This window comes from Thalassophryne amazonica, chromosome 22 (genome assembly GCF_902500255.1).
Source record: "Thalassophryne amazonica chromosome 22, fThaAma1.1, whole genome shotgun sequence".
Taxonomy (NCBI): Eukaryota; Metazoa; Chordata; class Actinopteri; order Batrachoidiformes; family Batrachoididae; genus Thalassophryne; species Thalassophryne amazonica.
Genome location: NC_047124.1, coordinates 3,835,925 through 3,852,846, shown reverse-complemented (window position 1 = coordinate 3,852,846; position 16,922 = coordinate 3,835,925). Strand labels below are relative to the sequence as shown.

Below are 16,922 nucleotides of genomic sequence, written 5' to 3'. Positions count from 1 at the left end.
AGCCTCATTTAACAGCTAGAGACTACTGACATCTACTGGTGAAATAATGTATAGCAGATTTAAGATGATACAAGGTTGGAGGCCACACAGCACAATTACAGAGGATACGCAACAATCATTCACAGTAACATAGAAAAAAACAAAGGGCTTTTATTAAATTATTATTTGAAGTCCAATTTAATGGAACTAAATGTAAATTTCATGTTACTGACTTGACGTGCTTCATATCTCAGGCCGATTGTGGAATTCCAACATTAGGATGCCAGTGTTTTCTTCACTCCGGATGTTTTCCGCTGAATGATACGTAATCTTTATGCTATCAAACACTGACACGAGTGAGACGTCATCACATTCCCTTAGAATCAGGTTGTGGAAGCACAAAATGTAAACACGCAGCAGACCAAAGCATCGCCCTCGTCTCCGGGTATCAACAGATTAAAGCCTCCGTCCAGAACTTCAGTCTAATCGTGATAATAAACAATCCAAAGAGGAAACACGGCCTCCAACCATGGGGCGGAAAAACACAGAGAAGGAAGTCTGGAAGTGAAAGAGCTGCTTCTGGCAGCGCAGTTTCCACATAAAGTGATACCATCTGACACAGCTGCACCAGGAATTTACTACCCCACACACACACACACACACACACACACACACACACACACACACACACACACACACACACACACACACACACACACACACACACACACACACACACACACACACACACACACACACAAAAAGACCAAAACAGCAAAAGAAATGAGGTGAGAAAACAGAGAATCCATCCGTATTCTGAATGCACTTATTCCCGTTAAGGGTCATGGGGGTGGAGCCCATCATAACGGTCACTGGGCGAGAGGCGGGGTTCCCCGTGGACAGGCCACCAGTTTACTGCAGGGCCACAGAGAAACACACCTACAGTCAATCTAAAGTGTCTAATTCACCAAACCTGCAGGTACCGGAGCAACTAGAGAGAACCAACGACCACACGAGCAGAACACCACACAGAAAGAACCAGGCGGGAAGCGATCACATGACCAACTCACTGGGAGGTAACAGTGCTAACCACTAATCCACCACGCCGTCCAAAAACGAGTAATGTTTCAAAAATAAAAGTGTGGGGGAACAGTGTCCAGGAAATACTGATCCGAGGAGTCACGAACAAAAAAAAAAAAAAAACAGCTGTTCCAGCTGCACACTGAAACCAATAACTCAACCAGGTTAATCTGTAACTCACAGTATGCTTGAGGTCCAGTGGAAGGAGTAAATAGGAAGTGTGATGTCACAAAGACTGCGTTTCTATAGCAACCTAACAAAGACAAATAAACATTGTGTTTGTATGTGTAAACGAATCTGCAGCTCAGAGTGTGTGAACACTTTCTGCTCTCTGACTTCTGAGGGCCACCAGTCACTTCCTGCTGTAAATCACACCAACGTGTGGAACCAAGACAAACTGCTCCTCCTCGATGGTTCTCTGCCAACTTATGAAGCAGAACGTCATTTCAGATTTGGCTCCAAGGTTCGTCGGTTTTCCCCCAAACAGGACAAACTGCTTTATTTTGGTGTTTCCGCAGAGAAGCTCGGGAGAGTTTTGAGCTCGACTCCAATGCAAGCAGAACGCCAGTGTTTAAGCCACAGGCTCACGTTTAAAAAATGCGAAGGACAAACTCAAAGCACATGTAAGAACTTCATAAAGCTCACGCTTCCACATCATCACAGCAGAAATGCCGGTACGACAGCCGCGCCTCCTCAGGAGCACGCGGAAAAACATACGAGTCCACGGCCGGCGTTTAGTCCGACTGCTGTCAGACCCACGTTCTGTAAAAAACTAATGAAAAAAAAAAAGATTCCTGCCGTCAGCTGATGGAGGATGTGATCAGCTCTGTTTGCCTGCACAAAACAGAATTTGGAAAAAAAAAATGTTTGTGGAAAAATGGTCACTGGAAGAAGATTTGGTCTTTGATCTCTTTAATGTTATGACTTAAACTATTATTGCCACATGACATCATAAAGGTAATTCTAAAAATATTTCTTATATGGCATTAAACTAAAAGGTACCACAAATGTACACAGCCCACATCCTGAAACCAGAACGTCAAACACCAGAAGCAGCGAAGAACTGGAAAAGGTCACGTATCTGACAAGAGCATGGGAAAGAGACGACCCTGGATTTAGCCAGGCCAACATATGACCACCGTGTGTTGTCTTTCAATCATTCTGATCAGCATATTGTAACTGGAGAAAGGTGTAGAAGGCAAGTGGTCATGAGGGACCTCATGCTTCTGCTCAGGAGATAAACTGACAGTCAACCGTTATGAGCCAAACAAACAAATTACTCAAGAAACAAAGTTTCCAGATGTTGGATTTCCAGATGTAGACAGACACTGTTACTGGGTGTGTGTGTGTGTGTGTGTGTGTGTGTAGGTAGCATTAGCATATGTAGTCATACAAACCGCAGATTACATCAAATAAAGAGGCGTTCTGTAGTGTGGTGGGTGTGATGGTGCAAGATCATATCTCATTCTGTTCTATTCATTCTCTCCTTATGACATCACAAAGAGCTGATGGGTTGACTATCCAGGTGGTAACTGTGTCATGACCCGGCAGAGGGATGCGCTCTAACAGTCAGCTAGTTTGAGGTTTTATCTTCAGATTTTCAGCCTTCTTCCTTTAAACTGCGTCGCCATGAGCCTCTTAAAGCAACCATCTAAGAAATTCTGGTTTGACGTCTTCCGGCAGACACTGTGGCGTTTGTCACCGGCGTGTTGACACCAGGTGGACGTTTTAATGACAGCTCTCTGTCATCCAGCGCGCGGCCCGTAAACGCCGCGTCGAGCAGCGCAGACTCGAATCCTCGTGCCACTTTCTAATCTCGGCTCCTCTTCAGGGGAGCAGGTATTCACATGGGGGTGTTACACCCCCCCCCCCCCAAAAAAAACGCAAAGAGAAGACGGCTGGCAGCCAAACTGTACGACTTCACACAGACGTCCTCATTTTCCACAAACCATCTTCAGACTGCCGCCTCTGAACAACGGACAATTTCATGAGCAGCAGCAGAATCTCACAGCTGGAAGCAGAAAATGTGCAGATGTTTATCGCACAGCACGAAAGCTGCTTCTGACACATCGACCGGCGCTGCAGAGGGCAAAACTGAGCCACGACAAACGAACAGTCTGTCAGTTAAACTTTCTGAAGCTTTATTCCAAAGTTCCAGCCTGTAACGTGGAGACGTGTCGGCTCTGAAAGCATCAAAGTCATCTTTACGCCACGTTTTCCGAGTGTGGATCCACGCCGGATTATCAGATATCAAGACGCATCACTTCCTGTGAAAGATTCTGCGGTAGCTTCAACACTAAACACTTTGATGCCCCTCCCGTTCCCACATGGGCGAGTAAAACGACGGCTCAAATTTGAGTCAACCGAGAACCAACGGCGTGACGTCCACACGAGTCAAAATAAGTTTTATTCATTTAAATTATAAAAGAAAAACAATTTATCAGTTAATATCAAAAACTAAAGCTCATCTCTTGTGGTTCGTGGTCTGCGCGGGGCTCGACCGGGGGGGGGGGGGGGGGGGGGGGGGGGGGGGGGGCTGGACTGCAGATAGGACCTCGAAAAACCAGCGCCTTACGCGCCTTTGCTGGTGAGGAACTTTGCCGACGACACTATGATCCATGAATGTCCTGTTTGTGGCTATCCTGGATCAAGATGAGATCCAAGACTTCCCTGGACTTATTTAATGGAACATGAGGTCAAAGGTCAGAGATGATGCTGATATCTTTGCAGGACAACCAACTTCCCATCTTACTGCTCGGTTTGTATCACTTAAGCCTGAACATGTGACCGAAGGCGACGACTCTTTGGAGGATTCGGGGTACCACTGGAATAACTCGTCAAACGGTTCCTCCGGGAGACTTGAGTGAGACGCATCGCTTACATCGTGAGGTGAACGTCAACTATGACCTTTTGGACGTGTGGCGCATTTCTCTGGACATGATCCAGCATACATCGGCCTCAGTGTCAAGGATCCAGGTGACCAGAGAAAGCCAAGGACACGCCTGTGTTTCATGTCTGCCCAGGTGGTTGCCATCCAGGAGCCAAGAAGGTTCAACGGCGAGGTGGACGCCAGGACCTCCCTCACAATACAAATGGACAAGACCTGAGCTCCTGACTGGGTTTTGGTTCCGAGGAACTGAGTGAAAGCCTGAAGACTTCTGTCCAAGTGACGTACTGATCAGGGACAAGTTTCTTGCTGAGGAGGTCCACTCGTGACAGGACGCGATTCATCCCATTGTCTCGCTGAGGGACTCGTTCCGTGTCTGTGAAACGTCAGAGAGTACGATAATAACCTCTGGAGTCCACCAGATCATCAGTACTTTACACTACAAATCCCTTGTACCTGATGGCGAGACACAGGTGTGTCCGTCAGAGACGCTTGTCTCCTGAGTGAAGTCTGGAGCGGCGCTGAGCGACCCGGACAAACCGCTCTGAGCCTTAATTCAGGGTCACATCAGTTTGTCGGAGGAGGAGTGAGGCGTCACTCTCCAAGAAAAAAAACAACAACAATAATTAAACGCAATAAACAAATAAAAGACTGCAGCTGCATCTGTGGACAATAGAAGACAGACAAAGAAACACAGAGACAAAAACCAGCCTTTGCAGGAGAACAGCACCGGGGTTTTTTTTCCTTTTAATCTCATACAATGCCATTAATTACCTGCTGGAGTGCCGGCTGATTACAGAGTGACAACTCGGCAGACACGCGGATCTATTTCGAGTTTCGTCTTCAGCTGAGCGACTCGTCAATGTGGCTAGAATCATTAAACGAGTCCTCAAATAATGACAAGCAAATGATCATCTACTAGTCATTTATTAACAGGTGGGTGGGGGGGAATAAGACTTGTTCCAGCGTCTCACATTTAAGAATCTGCTCCTTTTTTCATACATCAGTTTCACGGCAGGTGAGAACTAACGAGTTATTCTTGGGTATTTTGGGCAAAAGCCTGATTAACATAAATGCTTTGTAAAATTCAGGTTTTGAACAGGATAACTGAAAATCAATATATGCTGTCATCTTAAACATCTCCAGATTAAAAGGGCATGTAATGAAAGCAAACTGGTTAAAATCTGATGAACTTTGAGTCACCAGATCTGGAGAAAAATCAGCTTTCATTTGCTTAGTAAGTGATTTCGGCTGCGCCCTTGTTTTCACTCTGGATAACCACAGTGGAGCTGATATGGATCTGTATGTGATTTGGCACAATTTTTTTCACTGGATTACGTTTATGTATTATGTAATTCAAGTGTTGGACTGTTGGGGGGCTGTGTGTGTGTGGGGGGGGGGGGGGGGGGGTTGAACCCGGAACCTTACACACTGGAAACAAATACACTTAACCGCTTTTTGCACCACACCCTTTTTGTTTGCTACTAATGTACCAGACACCCGTCTGCCACCTGCTAGACATGGCTGGGCTTGTCATCACATGCGTTATGGAAATTAGGAGCAGGTGTCCTGTTTATCCGTGTCCTTCATGTCTCAGTCCAGTGATCAGTGAGACCACGCCCTCTTGTACTGATCTTTCCCGTCTTTAAAGTAACAGCTTCATGTTTTTGGCTGGTTTTAGTTAAAGACAGTCTGGTTTAAACTTGATTCATGGTTTAAAGTTGCTGGACGACTCGTACCGAAACTTGGGTTCGAAACCTTATCCTTGGACAACCAGCTGGGTTAGGGTACCAGTCTCAGCTGGGGAGCTAACCTTACTAATTAACCAGCTGACACAGACAAGCTGTAGTTTGTCACATGCACTGAGACAGTCATATGACACATGTGACAGTCATATGACACCCCACTGCCTGGGGGTCACCGGATGACCTTCAGGTTACCTGGATCTTCAATCAGCTGGTTTTGGGAATCAATCCCTCTGACATTTTGGTGCGAGCACTGCAGTCTGCGTGCTTCAGTCAACGCTCATGTTTGCTGCTGTTATCGGCCTGCTGGTGTGTTTACGTAACGTGTGTTTGGGCTCCCAGGGAGCGAGCGGAGGTTGGGTTTGTTGTAAAAACAGTGGCAGGTGGATGCGACCTTGACTCTGACCAACGTGTTTGTTCAGATTGTCAGAGCAGATAAAGCTAACAATAATGATGCTAGTCTCACACACACACACACACACACACACACCAACGAATGCCCACGCGTTGTCACAACAAACCAGCCGTCACGTTTCATGCCGACACAGTAACTTTACGGTAAAAAGTGGTAAGTTTGTCAGACTACTGGAGCTTCACGTCTGCTCCTGCTGTGCTCCGGCGCCACCAATGGGTCTAATTGGGAGGTACATTTACACATGCAACTTTAAAACTGTGTGACTAATTTTCAGAAATCAGGGCTCGTTGGCATTCTGAGTTCACCCCCCCCATGTCAATTTCTACCACAACACCTTTACCGCCATAACTGATTTTACACAGAAAATAAATAAAATTTTGGTCCAATTCCTGATGAAAGTTGGCACAGCTGATCCTGAGATCAACCACCCAAAATTCTGTCCATGTGGTTGTTTGATTCCTCAAACCGTTTCATCAGTCACAGCCAAGGGAAAACTGGTGGCAAAGCCGCCAAACAGGAAGTGAGGTCATAACTCAGCTTCACTTTGATGCATTTAAATCAAACTCTGTGCCTCAACTCAGGAAACCACTGACGAAGCACAAACAAAATGTGGTGACATTTAACCTATAGGGGGCGCTGCTGTCTAGCAGGGATGCTCTGCCTCACACATTATTTTATGTTATTGAACTTCAATCACACTGTAGAAATGAGTTTGAAATGTGAGATTATTTGAGCGTCGTGTTAACATTAACATTCTAAACATGCAAAAGAAGACGGAAACAATAATCCATGTGTCTGGGTTAATATTGATCACTAATAATTAAATGCCTGTTGTAATTAGTTTCAGGCCTGAAAAAGTCGGACATTAATCTGCTTTGATAACTTGAAGATGCCAAAGACGTTGGACTCCGTTTCCGAGTGGATGATGTTAAACCTCCACCAGGTTCATTGAGGTGAAGCTCCTCACCAATCGAAAACCGTCTCAGTCTGAAGGAAGCGTTCGGACGGGCCCTCTGAGAAAATCCCGCTGACACGGAAATGTGACAGCTTAAAGCCAAACAATAAGCTTTTAATGAAGCACTTTTCTTTTCTTTTTTGGAAATAACTGCCTCCTTTCCAGATCCTGAAGTGCCGTTTTCCTGAAAACATTAATTGAACAAGCAACAGCAACAAACACCAAGAGAAATTTAATCTGGTCCCGTCAGCGGAAGGCTGAGCCGGCACTTTTCCACAGTCACCATAAAGCTCATATTAATCACTACACACACACACACACACACACACACACACACACACACACACACACACACACACACACTTTGACTTATTGCTTCAACCAGCGAGGTTATCTGCCCATTTGTTAGCCGGATAACTCAGAACATTTTCAGCCGATCGCCTTCAAACGTGGTGGAATCATCGATCTTATCGAGAGGAAGACATCACCACATTTGGGTGCCGCTCGCGACCCTGCTGTAGATTCTGGAAAGTGTCATTATCTTCTTCTACAAGTGAGAAGCAGCATTTCAAATCACCAAGTTAATGCTGGTTAGTCACACTCTCGCAGTTGCCAATACTAACATTAGTTAGCGTCACTAGAGGTGGCACGACACCACGTCTTCATGTCTGATACTAAACCAATACTGGAGCCTTCAGTATCTGCCGATACAATACCTTTTCCTCATTTTAAAAAAAAATATATTCCTGTTAAATACATTTGGCTATCCGAGCCATCTCACTCAATAGCAACCCAACTGCTTTTTACAGGTTTTACCAAAAAGAGTCGCCAATGTTTATCAAATCTCTACTGGACTCCGTGCACCCACATTCTCCAAGCAGGAAGTTGAAATTCCTATTTTGCAGCATAAACTTATGCGGCACTTCCTCCTTCGAAGTGAACTCGATATATCTGTGAAGAAATCCCCAAACTGTATTTCATTTAAAGAGCTACATCACCGATGAAGTACACATCAACCACAACTCAAACTAGAACATGCGACACCTGTAAAACTGGATGACTTAAAAAAATCCTCCTTTTTTTAAAGCCAAGAGTCCAAAATCCAGCGACATACCATTTACACTAATAAAAACAAACACAATCTCATCATCCTTTGGACCCAAAGATCAATGTGTTTGATCAACGAATTAGCCAATCAATCATTTGGGTTAATGATTAACATTCTACCAAACAACTCAGCGTTTGACCGCGACATTAAATGGAATCATAAGATAAAACACTCCACAGATGAAGCATTAATTACCCACCAAGGTCACCAGGGCCCTATCTGCAAGCCATTTAACTAGTAGCCAAAGTCACCGGGGCCCTATGTGCACGCCATAACTAGCCACAGATTTCACCTGGGCCCTATCTACATGCCATATCCATTGTAGTTTAATCTCTGTTGCATGGAGATTATGTTTTCGTTTGTTTGTTTGTCAACAGCCTGTAACCGACAATTTTTCATATATCGTTACGATTTTTTTTTTTTTTAAGAGGATTCATATCCTGATCAACAAGAACTGATTCAGTTTTCAAGGTCATAGGTCAAAGTCAGGAAAAAAAAAACTTGTACAAATCCCTATCCTTTAACACTGAACAAATTTTAAACAATTCACACGCTGTCAAAAAAAGAAATTCTCTCATTCATTCGTTATGTAGGACGGTATTTTTTAAAGGACTGACAAAGTTGAATGTTGAAAACCCCTTAATGTATATTTTACATTATATCTCCATCAAACGTGGGTGCAGACTGGCACTCAGTACCACCTGACAAAGTCTGATCCAGATCTGATTTGGATTGTGGATTTTGTGGACATTTGAATTTAATACTGAAAAGCCCATTTGGTGTACATTTTACCTGCACCACTAAAATTGGATGGAGGTTCCAATTTTACGCCCATTTGTCTTCCAGTTATCAGTCAGAAACCAAGTTGCCTAAAAACAATGACAAATTGTGCACAGCAGAGAAACCAATGTTCTGTGAAAAATGTGGAAAGAACTGACAACTCCACAAAAAAACAACAACTTTGATTAAAGTGCATGAAACTACATCCATCCTCCTGAGATTGATCACATCTAATTTAGCTTTCGAAAATCACTTCTAACTGGACTCTGACCATTAAATTTTTTCCAAGGTAAAATTTTGTGGAACTGTAAACTAGTGTTGGCGGAGGTTTGCGCTCTATGAGTGTGGTGCTCTAGGTTTTGTCTGTTTCTGTGCAAAGACAAATTTTACAAACCCGCAACTATTTATTAATAGTTGATTAATCTTTTAGTCTGTCAAATGTTTTGAAAGTAGTGCTAAATGTGTGTCACATATTTGTCTGACTGTCCGAACAAATGAAAAACATTACAAATTAGGTGGGTTTTATTTGTTGTTTTTTAAATTACAATCCAGTGAATGTGCACAAAATCATTAATATGACAAACTTTTCATTTGCATCACCTTTAAAATCCTTCTGAACTTCGTCCTCGTCTCCCTTGAAACTGGTAGAAATATCAGTAAACGATGCACAAACTCAAACAACAACAAAAAAGATAATTAAAAGTGTTATCCTGCACAGCTGTCATAAATCCCACACAGACCCGTGTGAAGGCGAGTCAGTCCGGCGTGGAATACATTAGGATCAGCCTGCTGAGGCTCCAGATGTTCTGAGTGTTGAGTCCAGCACATTCCACAATCATAAGCAGAGAAAAAAAGCATTAAAAAAAAAATAAAAAATCAGATGATTATTACCTGCAGACAGGCCAGCAAATCGAGCTCACCCCCAAAACCAGGACTGAGCTCAGTCTGGGAGTCCTGACGGTCTGGTTTTCATTCAGAATATTTGCAAGATGACAAAATGGTAAAGAAGCAGAGTTTTTTGTGAAAGCCTCGCCCTACAGTTCCACAGCTGTTCCCCTTCAACTTTAGTTCAGTTACGGATGTGATTTCTTTTTTAACTCATTTTGAAAGCTGCAGTACCACATTCTGACAGCAGGCAGTGCACCAACACCAACATTGCAATTTACCAAACATCTCCAAACATACCCACGAATTACACAGCAAAAAGCTGCAGGAAAAGTACATTTTCATAGACACAAGTACTGTAAAAAAAAAATTTTTAAAGACATAAATGCTCTTATAATTCAGTATGCTAATTAGCACGTGTGATTAAATGCTGGCACTGGTGACAGGTACAGAAGACAGTGGAAAGCCTCTGATTGGCTGAGCAGCATCACATGGAACACAGTGGAAATTAACAATATTAACTTAACTGAGCACTTTTAAATCCAAATGCAGAGTACTTGAGGCCAACTCCCCAACACACACTTGTAATTTTAATTTTTTCATTTTTATTTGTCTTTTTGTGTAATTGTGTAACTGTGTTTTGTATTAGCTGCTGCCGATTTTGGCCACGTCTCCTTTGAAAAAGAAGGTTCTTAATCTCAAATGAATTTTCCTGGTTAAATAAAAGTTAAACAAAATAATAAAATAAAAGTGACAGCCCCTGTGCAAACCCTTTACTTGGAGTTTCTACAGACAGACCCACTTCGGTAACCCTAAGCTGGGAGACTTGAACCCCCCCCTCCCCCCATGTAGCTAAATGTTAGCTGTTGTTCTGCACTTGTCGTATCATACCTGTAGAACGTCTCCCAAACCTGCAGCCACTTTATTAAATTTCAGCCACCCTATAACAACAGCTCCCCTTCAGAAAACTTCTAGCTCCACCCCTGGCTAAGTGCTTTTAAATTGTTTTTTCTTCAAATAAAGTTGTTTTTGTAAAACATTTACCAGCCGGATGTTCAACTTCATCCTCCTCATGTTCAAAACATGACAACTTGTTTATTATATTTGTGATATTTGCAGAAAAATCACTACATTTTTTTTAAATTTTTCGTTTTGTCAGTGGAGTTTGGTGCTTTAAGAAAACTACCAGGAGTTGCTTTCAAATCTTCAAAATCCACGTAAGCTTCACCAGACGCGCATAAAACATGTATCTTAAATAGTTTTTTAAGTTTAAAAACCAAAAGGACACATCAGAATTAAGTAGTAAGTGTTTGGCACAAACCTTTAGATTGACGGCTGAGCTCCTCCCGCCGCCGTCTCGTCCTCCTATAATCCCAAAGGAGAAGAAACCCATGACGAATAAAAGTCGTCCGCTCCGAGAAAAATGACTCCAGAACTTTCGCGTTTCACATCATGACGTTTTAAAAGTGCCGCGGGTGGAAAACTGGAATTAAACGTGCTAATCGAAGTTTGACTTCCACAGAATTCCAAGTGGAAAAGCTGCTTTTTCCGGTTCTTCCCACGCCCACGGTTCGGTTCAGGTGCTCCGTCAGTTTACACTTAACGCAACATCCAGCTCCGAAAAGACGAGTTTGTGGAAGCCGCAAACGTACACGCATCCAGTCGCCTCCTGATCCCGGAGCTCCGCCGCTACCGAAGCGGAAGAGAGCATCAGAACGGGGACTCTCCTCCTCCTCCACCGCCTGCTGGCAAAACTGTCAAGTACCCAACACAACGCAAATGTCCCCTTCAAAATAAAACCGAACTGAATCGCAACTGTTTTTCCTCATACTTCAAATGCATATAGTATCACAATTATACACACACACACACACACACACACACACACACACACACACACCACCACACACACACACACACCACACACACACACACACACACACACACACACACACACACACACACACATAATCTGTATTAGTTCTGGTTCTGTTCTGAGTTACTTAAAATTATCTTTTCTCTGTGGTTGTATTTTATGGTGAAATGTGCATCAAAATGCTGGAAGTGGCACGTAAATATTCTAAATTTTCTGGGGTGGGGGGCATGACCCGAGACCTCCCTTGTAGTTGTGACAGACTCGTTCACCACCCCACCCCACCCCACCCGCAACCTAAAAATCTTGGATCTCCCCATCTATTTTGTTCCATTTGTCAGGTGAAATCAGACAGTGATTCCTGGTCATGTGGTGTTTCCACAGGGCTCAGCTTTAGAACCCCAGTTTGTTTTCGGGGTTTTTTTCTCATTTTTTGTTCAATTCTATGGTGATGATTGTAAATTAACTTTGTCACTTTTGGTTTTTGCCAGCTTAGTTTATTACGGAGGTTGTGCACAACAATGTCTGCAATAAATAAATATATAAATAATATATATATATATATAATATATATATATATATATATATATATATATATATATAATATATATATATATATATATATATATATATATATATATATATATAAAACACACAATTTCTCGCCCCACTTACTAAACTCAGGCAGCTGTGAAACTTTCTGGAATTACTGAGACCTTTTTGATGCTCTCTTCGTAACAAACACTTTATTTTGAAAACTGCATTTAAAGAAGTGATTTTACATTCTTTCTAACTTGACACTGACCATTCAAGCCTTGTTTAAATCTGGTTTTATAAAAAAAAAACACTCCAGAAAAAGTGCAAATAAATGTATGACGTTCACATTTTAATGGGATATTATTGAAAAAAATTGTTTTAAAACAATAAATAAATAAATACTGCCAGTTCAAAAATGGAGCAAACAGAAGCTGCAAAATCTTTTTGTCTGCCAGATGTTAATCTATGAGTAAAACTGAGAGTAACTTTAAGTAGGTTTAAATGTATTCTATTCATATTAGGAGATTGTTTTTTGATTATCTGAGCATTTTCTTCTGTTCGTGTAATGTCACTGTTTTCTCCTCAGGGGCCCGTGGTGCTCGTGTCAAACCCGGTTAAGTGTGCAGTTGCCCCTGCTGCGAGCCACAGGGCCGGTGCTGCACAATGCTGCCTTTGTTGGCAGAGAAAAACCTTCTCGACACACTGGGATGGACAGAGGACGAAGCTTTTGTTTCACGTCTTCTGAACCAAACCGTGAGAGTGTTAAAGTGTAGCAAAGCGTCTGCTGCAGCACTGTGGGATTAACTGCAAGTATGAACGTACATGAGTGTGCACGAGTGTGCATGAGCGTGCACATGATCTCTGACCCACCTACTGCTCGTCTGTGAACAGACCACAGGCACAGACGCAGTAGGTAGGTCAAAGGTCATGCGCACGGCTGCATAGAGAAGGACATGCTTTCAGAATAAAAGTATTAATGATGAGACAAAATAAATCTGGTTAAAACATCACATTGGAGATGGTGGACATCTGAACAGACACGTTCTGACTTAGTGGCCTGACCTCCTGTTCTCGACACCTCATCAGCATTGTGATTTAATGTTATTTTTGGGTTGATTAGAGGAACATGGAGAGTGTTCACGTGCAGCTTTGACTCAGGTTCGACTTCCTGTAAAATAAATACTTCATTCCTGAGAACGATTCAGTCACTGAGATATGAAAGTGAGGTTTAGAAGTAGATATGAAAAAGGGAATAAAGAGAGTGAGTGTGTGCATTGTCTGTGTTCTCTGTCCTTCAACAGTGCCATTTACATAAATCATTCACATCTACACATCTGTGGGCGGCAAAGACGAGTCTGAATCCATCTACCAACTTATAAGACAGACAAGTGGACAGACACAAAGACAGGAACTGACAGAGAGACAGACAGATGAACAGACAAACAAACAGATGGACAGCAGAGATATAGAGAGACAGACAGAGGGACAGACAGACATAGACAGTTAAATTGGCAGCGATAAGGAAAGACAGACAGATGGACACAGAGATATAGAAAGACAGACAGACGGACACACAGATATATAGAGAAACAGACAGAGAGACGGAGACAGATGGACACAAAGAGATATAGAGAGACATACAGACAGATGGACACAGATGACACAAAGCTATAGAGAAACAGACAGAGAGACGGAGACAGATGGACACACAGAGATATAGAGAGACAGACAAATGGACACACAGAGATATAGAGAGACAGACAGACAGATGGAGACAGATGGACACACAGAGATATAGAGAGTTAGACAGACGGACACACAGAGATACAAAGAGACAGACAGATGGACACAGAGGTATAGAGAGACAGACAGAGACACACAGCACACAGAGATGGACAAACACACAGAGACAGACAGACAGATGGATGTCCAACATGACACTTGCTGGCACATTAATGTGTCTTTGATGTCTGGTAGTATAAGGTTTTATTAGATAGAACTTTACTGATCCTCTGGAAGACTCCCTCAGGTTCCAGCAGCATTGTATAGCAGCACACAGGGTAAGAAGCACACAGAGTATCAAATGTGAAAGTAAAAAAGAAAAACAATTATATGGCAGTACAGGGTTTTATATGGTAGTACGCGGTAATGCACAACAGCATCAGACCTTACAGCAGTAAAAATAACTTGTACTACGTGACCTTTTGTTCATTTTATGGAACTTACTTTTCAAGTCATTTGAAACATTAATGAATGAACCGTGAGTCGAATGGTTCATTTCACTGAGCATGTGAACAGACTGACATCTGTAAATAAACAACATTTATACTGCACACAGCAAATACACTGAAATTAAATTCACTAAATAATGCAACTCTTTGTTTGTCCCACTTCCTCCATGAATAGAATAAGAGAAAAGACAAAAAAATAAAGGACAGAAATGTACATTTAGAGAAGATTAATGTACATTTCATGTGGAGTCTCGTCTTCAGACGTGGAGCCGTCTCTCTTTGATAGCTTCATCCAACCAGGAGTTTGAACCGCTAACCGGGGCCGTATCAGTGCCTCGATCGGAGGAACCAGGAGGCAACGTGGAGACTCGGGTTGGACACATGCGGGACAGAGAGCAGGCGGAGCTCTGATTGATTGGCTGACTGCAAGTCATTGGCAGCCGTCACTTTGATGAATTACAGCGTAGAGAAAAACTCGCTGTTCTCCGATTACTACCAGCCAGAGTCGTGTGTGTGTGAGCGTGCATGATTCAGCAGTGCTCTCACACTCAAACCAGGAGGTGCACCCAGAGAGCCCCCCTCCCCAACATCACACCCCGGGTCAGGCCTTTGTGATGTAATAGTCTCCAGCTGCTAGTGAAACAGTCCATGACGTGGAGGGATGTGGACCTTATCCGGGCCTCGGGCCAGCAGTTTGAAGCCACTGATGCGCTTTACTCCGCGTTTCTGTTTCCAAGCTGATCCGCTGCCTGTGCGCCCTGGTTTAGTATTCCGCAGGCGGTGCAGGTGTCGCGTCCCCATGCGTCTGGCTCAAGGTCCTGCAGCGCCCGTAAACACGAGATGGTTTGTTCATCTTGAAGCAGATGGATGACAGGTAGCGGTTGTCCCTCACACACTGAATAATTTATGCAGATGAAGGCCGTGCCGCCTCTTCTGAAGCTGAGATTTGACGACAGAGTGAGAATTAAGGGTAATTTATTCAAAGAATCGTTTGGGAGAAGCTGCTGACGGCTGATATTTTGTGCTGAGAGATTTTTATATATATTTTTTCATGCACACGTCACCTTTTGGGTCCCTCTTAACGCTGATACGCTACCTGATGCCTCTGAAAGCACTGACCTTTGACCTCTAGTGGGCAAAATTAAATTCTATTCAAAGACAAGATGAAAGAGGTTTATTAAAGCTACAGTGTGTAGGATTTAGTGCCAACTAGTGGTGAGGTTGCTGACTGCATTATTCTGTTGTCAGTCAATATTTTGATTCTTGTTTTTGCTCCTTTTGGAAGAATGGACACCTACAATCCTCCAGTTAAAACGAGGGTTCTCAAACTAGTTAGCCTGTGCTAGCAGCCAGTAAACGATGCACAGAGGAGCGAACGACGATTAAGTTTGACTTTCTTCCCCCTTTAGTCTTTTGGTTATGCTGGAAAATGTTACGGGCTGTGTTTAATATGTCCCTTTTTGGATCCCGTATCAACATGGTGGCCTTCTTGGGGGGGCGGCTTTCTCTCGCTCTGAGCTGACAGCGCCATTATTGACATCTGTGTAGCAGTGCGTGTGGTCAGGGCACGGAGTAATACATGAAATGTGAAACGGTTGACTATTTTGCGACCTTCCACCTGATATTATACGGTCTGAAATCTCACACGATTAACCAGTCAGATTTGTGGAATACTGATGAACAGATGGTTATAAATGCTGTATTCTCTTCATATCAATGAACGCCCCGAAATCCTACATACAGCAGCTTTAAAGTAAGTGATGACATCATCATCATCATCAAACAAAGCAGAACTGATAATCCGCCAGTTCATTTCTGTCTCATTTTGGCAGATTGAGGTCAGGAAGACGAGTTGGACCAGGACAAACTGCTGCTCAGAACTAAAGGTCTCACAAACATTTATATTTCCAAAATATATCAAATAAAACGCTGTTCTATATCATGCTTTTATTTTGAAAAAAACTTTCGGAATTTGCAACTGTTTTGTCTACTGCAGGTCGATGGCGCCATCTAGTGGCCATGATCTGCATACACTCAAAGTCTCTGCTTCAAAACACATTTTAAACAGGTTTAAACTAGATATTACCTGGTAAATCAGTTTAACCTGGATTTAATGTTGGGGAAAGTGAGGAACACGGACCCACAACAGGGGGCGCAAATGAACGGACAATGAAGAAAGTCAAAGTTTTACTGTTGTGAACACGCACAACAAACACAACAAATTACAATTTCGGTCACAAGTCGAATTCCAACGGTGTCGTGTGGGCAGGCTCGACGATAGGAGACGTCTGTCCAAGTCGAACCGGAACCACCCGATTTCCTCCGCCACCGAACCCCGGGAATACTGGAGCCGCCAAGTCCCGAACTCCCAGGTGGTCACTGCCTCCGCTCGTCGGATCCGGTACTGCTGGCGAGGAACAGACACAGTCAGACGTGGGTGCGGCTGC

At 43.2% G+C, this 16,922-nt stretch overlaps 1 protein-coding gene across 1 annotated transcript in view; it reads right to left on the bottom strand.

Moving 5' to 3' along the window:
* The window catches only part of LOC117503934 (plexin-B2-like), a 119,721-nt gene extending 108,177 nt beyond the window's left edge, over positions 1-11,544 (bottom strand). Inside the window, exon 1 of the mRNA XM_034163236.1 lies at positions 11,156-11,544. The gene's annotated coding sequence lies outside the window, so the exon portion shown is untranslated. The remainder of the gene's footprint in view (positions 1-11,155) is intronic.
* Between the last annotated feature and the right edge of the window lie 5,378 nt (positions 11,545-16,922).